Raw genomic sequence first — 5,837 nt, 5'->3', positions numbered from 1 at the left:
TGACAAGCTGCCTCATTTTTATTTTTATATAACTATTTTCAGTTTATTCCAGCAAGTTTTAATATTTGTGAATTAGTTTGTACTAGTTGGTATAAAAATTATTAACACGACAGACATTCAAAGAGAACGGTTTGTAATACAAACAGCCAGGTGAGTGTAACAGTAGTAGTACAAACAGCCAGGTGAGTATAACATTAGTAGTACAAACAGCCAGGTGAGTATAACATTAGTAGTACAAACAGCCAGGTGAGTATAACATTAGTAGTACAAACAGCCAGGTGAGTGTAACATTAGTGGTACAAACAGCCAGGTGAGTATAACATTAGTAGTACAAACAGCCAGGTGAGTGTAACATTAGTAGTACAAACAGCCAGGTGAGTGTAACATTAGTAGCACAAACAGCCGGTGAGTGTAACATTAGTAGCACAAACAGCCAGGTGAGCATAACATTAGTAGCACAAACAGCCAGGTGAGTGTAACAGTAGTGGTACAAACAACCAGGTGAGTGTAACAGTAGTGGTACAAACAACCAGGTGAGTGTAACATTAGTAGTACAAACAGCCAGGTGAGTGTAACATTAGTAGTACAAACAGCCAGGTGAGTGTAACAGTAGTAGTACAAACAGCCAGGTGAGTGTAACAGTAGTGGTACAAACAGCCAGGTGAGTGTAACATTAGTAGAACAAACAGCCAGGTGAGTGTAACACTAAGTGGTACAAACAGCCAGGTGAGTATAACATTAGTAGTACAAACAGCCAGGTGAGTGTAACATTAGTAGAACAAACGTTCAGGCGAGTGTAACAGTAGTGGTACAAACAGTTTCAGGTGAGCATAACATTAGTAGGTACAAACAAAACCAGGTGAGTGTAACATTAGTAGAACAAACAGCCAGGTGAGTGTAACAGTAGTGGTACAAACAGCCAGGTGAGTGTAACAGTAGTGGTACAAACAACCAGGTGAGTGTAACAGTAGTGGTACAAACAGCCAGGTGAGTATAACATTAGTGGTACAAACAGCCAGGTGAGTATAACATTAGTAGTACAAACAACCAGGTGAGTGTAACAGTAGTGGTACAAACAGCCAGGTGAGTGTAACAGTAGTGGTACAAACAGCCAGGTGAGTGTAACAGTAGTAGTACAAACAGCCAGGTGAGTGTAACAGTAGTGGTACAAACAACCAGGTGAGTGTAACAGTAGTGGTACAAACAACCAGGTGAGTGTAACAGTGGTGGTACAAACAGTTTGAGTGGATCGTGCTCTGTCTATTATTATTTTGTCTATATTTTGTGTGTTTTTCTTACAGCAAAGCCACATCGGGCTATCTGCTGTGTCCACCGAGGGAAATCGAGCCCCTGATTTTAGCGTTGTAAATCCGTAGACTTATTGCTGATTCAGCGGGGAACTTTGAATATAACTTGTTTCTTTGTGCAGGTATCCAATACGGTGTCGTCCTCTTATTGTTAGGACGTCAATTATTAAACATTCTCACGGAAATTATTTTACTTCATTAAATTGGTTAAAAGTTAAGGAATGTAAAATGTAAAAATAGCTACGAACGAAAAGTGATTTATTTTATATTTATTTAGGGTCAAACTTACCAAACGATCCTGTTAAATTTGTTTCGAAGTTGCGAATCATATTTGTTACTTGAGAATTGTTCTGTTATTGAGAAGCTCGTGTGATAAAAAATATAGGTCAACCAATAAGGTCCGTATTTCTGTCTCTTTAACTGTAAACTTTTTATTACACTCACAAATAAAGGAATCCTAGGTGAACGGTCAAGAATTGGCTGTACGTGACGGAAGGTTTGACTGGTTTGTTCACTATCTCCTCACCGGGTTTGTTAACTCACATTTCATCTTTACAACATGGCTGAACAAGTGAAACATTGTTTTGCTTTCTTCTACAAGATATATGTTTTTTCAATATAAAACAAAAGAAGACTTTCACACGTGATTTTATTAAACCTACAGTACTGATGTTGTTCTGGCACCAGCACCTTCAAAGTGTTATAAATACCAACAGAAGCTTTTGAGATAAATATGACGAAAAGACAGTTGGGGAACAATTAATAATAAAATAAGTAACACCAGGGGTACTGGAGAAAGAAACAAGTATGGTACACACTCACTATAGCTAGAAGTACCTGTAACTTTCAACATAACATGTAAAGTGTAATAATTTACCGAATCAGCCAGCCGGTAACACTACAATTCTGTTACCACAGGACTAATGGTACTTTACTGATAATACTACAATTTTGTTACTATGGGACTAATGGTACCTTACCGGTAACACTACAATTCTGTTACTACAGGACTAATGGTACCTTACCGGTAACACTACAATTCTGTTACTATGAGAGTAATGGTACCTTACTTGTAATACTACAATTCTGTTACTATGGGACTAATGGTACCTTACCGGTAACACTACAATTCTGTTACTATGGGACTAATGGTACCTTACCGTTAACACTACAATTCTGTTACTATGGGACTAATGGTACCTTACCGGTAACACTACAATTCTGTTACTGTGGGACTAATGGTACCTTACCGGTAATACTACAATTCTGTTACTACAGGACTAATGGTACCTTACTGGTAATACTACAATTCTGTTATTGTGGGACTAATGGTACCTTACCAGTAATACTACAATTCTGTTACTGTGGGACTAATGTTACCTTACCGGTAACACTACAATTCTGTTACTATGGGACTAATGGTACCTTACTGGTAATACTACAATTATGTTACTATGGGACTAATGGTACCTTACCGGTAATACTACAGTTATGTTACTGTGGGACTAATGGTACCTTACATTTCATGATTCATGTATTTATTTATATCTTTTCCAGTCAGTTTCTTGAACTAGACCACATGAGGTATCTGTTTACTGTTAAAGTTTCCTTGGTCTACTGGTATAGGAAATAACCAAAACAATGATTATACAATTTTAATACGAAGACGAAAAAGAAACAAATAACGAAAATGGTCAAACAAAATTTGACAATAATAAGAAAGTAATAAATTACGAGGATGTTGTAAATATGTATAAAAATATTAGAAATATGTCAGTTAAAAAAAATCTTTTCTTACACACGTTGAAGAGCTGTTTCGTATTCCATCATTAGGTTTAATACTCAAAACTACTTTACAATATATTACACACAGAACAACAACATTAGCTGTTAAATTAGAAGTTTCAATACAACCACATGCTTAGGGAAAAGAAATTTAAACTGTAATACTATAATAGAATGACGACAAAACGTGCTGGATACATATGTTTAATTATAAAGTGAAAATAAAACATTATCAAAAAAGGCTTAAATATACGTATAAACACCTGCCAAAGTTTCGCCATTACGACTTCATCAGGATTAATAATAACTTAGTTCCTTATACGTATGTCTAATATTTAGAAAACTGCATCAACAAAGTAATACGGAAGGTTGAGAATGTACGAAATTTCAGTGTATTAGTTTCAAGGCAAGAAGTAAAGATTGTAAATATGTGAAAAAGCAAATGTGATGGGTATGAGCTATACTGCTGTCAGTTATCCATTTACCCAGTTCAACAACTGTTATTGATCCTTGTTATCCATTTACCCAGTCCTATATCTGTCATTTATTCTTTATATCCATTTATCCAGTTCTACATCTCTCATTTATCCTTGTTATTCATTTACCCAGTTCCACAGTTGTAATTTATCCTTGTTATCCATTTACCTAGTTCCACAGTTGTCATTTATCCTTATTATTCATTTACCCAGTTACACAGCTATTAATTATTCTTATTATTCATTTACACAGTTACACATCTGTCATTTATCCTTATTATTTATTTATACAGTTCAACATAAGTTATTTATCTTTATTACACATTCACCCATTTCCACATCTGTCATTTATCCTTACTATTCATTTACCCAGTTCCACATCTGTCATTTATCCTTGTTTACCATTTACCCAGTTCCACAGTTGTCATTTATCTTTGTTATCCATTTGCCCAGTTCCACATGTGTCATTTATCTTTATTATCCATTTACCCAGTTCTACGTCTGTCATTTATCCTTGTTCAATCATTTGTGTTTGAGTAAGTGCTTACTTTCAAAGATAATTAATTTGTTTTGCTTCTTCCTTAAACTATAATTGAGTAAAATGAATCCAGTAAATTATGGAAAAATAGTTTATTTAAATTTTTAAGGTAATTTAATTTCAATTATGAGTCTACGAGTGTATTGGCAAACCCAAATTGAGAACTGTAAACCTTGGATACAGATATTGGACAAAAAGATGCTTTGGGACGTATCGAGAGACAGTCTACTAACACATACACCCTTGTGCAAATTAATTGGGCCCAGCATGGTCAAACGTCTTAAGGCGTTTGGTTTATAATCCGAAGGTTGCGGGTTCGAATCACCATCTCACCAAACATGCTCGCCCTTTCAGCCGTGGGGGCGTTATAATGTGACGGTCAATCTCACTATTCGCTGGTAAAAGAGTAGCCCAAGAGTTGATAGTGGGTGATGATGACTAACTGCCTTCCCTCTAGTCTTACATTGCTAAATTAGGGACGGCTAGTGCAGATAGTCCTCGAGTAGCATTGCGCGAAATTCAAAACAAACAAGCAAATTAATTGAAACAAATGATCATGTTACAATATTTTCAACATGGTGGCCGGTGTAGGCTCGCTGGACCCACTGATTTCCTTTAATAGTCATTTTTTCACACAGACGGTATGATTAGCTGTGTCATTAGCAGTACGGTTGATCTATTTTTTGGATATATGACGAAATTTTGAGGAATATTACGTTATTCGAAATTGCGTTAGAAGGGCAAGGAGACCAGTCAAAAAACAACTTGTTACCAACTCAATGAAGAAAAAACGGTATCAATGGGGTCTGAAATACAAGAACTGGATGCAAGAACAAAGGAAGAAGATGTTATTCAGTGACGAGACTCATTTCTTCGTACAGGGTCAAAGAAGTCTACATGTTCGCAGATCTCCAGGTGAGAAACTTTGAGAATTTCACATCAATCAGTTCGTAAAACATCCCTTGAAGAAGATGTTTTGGGGCTTTTTCAGTTGCTATGGCGTTGGAGGCTTACATATCGTAGAAGGTATGATGCAAGGATCACAGTACATCGAAGGTTTGCAGAGAAGAGTCGTTCCAGAAAAAGAGATTTTCAGTTGGATATGACATTTTTCAGCAAGATCTGGCTCGTGCCACACATCGAAACTAGTGAAGAATTTTATGACTACAACGCGAATAAAGGTGCTGGGCTGGCCTGGAAACTCTCCGGACTTAAATCCTATTGAAAATCTTTTGGCGTTTTGTAAATAAAGACTTCGGGGTAAAGACTGTACTACGAAAGATGAGCTAATTGAGGCCATAATTGAGGTGTGGTACCGCGATCCAAAAATTAGTAAAGATTGCAGTCAACTGGTGGACTCGATGCCAAAGCGGATTAATAATCTTCTGAAAAAGAAGGCGATCATATCATGTATTAATTTGTGAGTAATTTTTGGATTCTCAGAAATAAAATGCAAAAATCGAAAAAAATCGTAATTTTCCGTCTTGTTTCAATTAATTTGCACAAGGGTGTATAAGCTTTAATAATGATATACATTTTATCCGGATCGCCTTTGAAATGGTTTAGTTATGTACCCACAGATGTTCAAGACAGTTTAATAATCATACAATGATTTCTTAAAAATAAAATAATATATTTTGTTGTTGTTTTTTACTTTTCACATAGCTATTTCTTTTAGAATACAGCAATTTTGACAGATGTCACTACCTCCTAAGGTTACATTGTTCCTGA

Source organism: Tachypleus tridentatus, chromosome 7, assembly GCF_004210375.1.
Source record: "Tachypleus tridentatus isolate NWPU-2018 chromosome 7, ASM421037v1, whole genome shotgun sequence".
Taxonomy (NCBI): domain Eukaryota; kingdom Metazoa; phylum Arthropoda; class Merostomata; order Xiphosura; family Limulidae; genus Tachypleus; species Tachypleus tridentatus.
The sequence above is the reverse complement of the archived record's forward strand: the minus strand, read 5'-3'. Positions refer to the sequence as shown.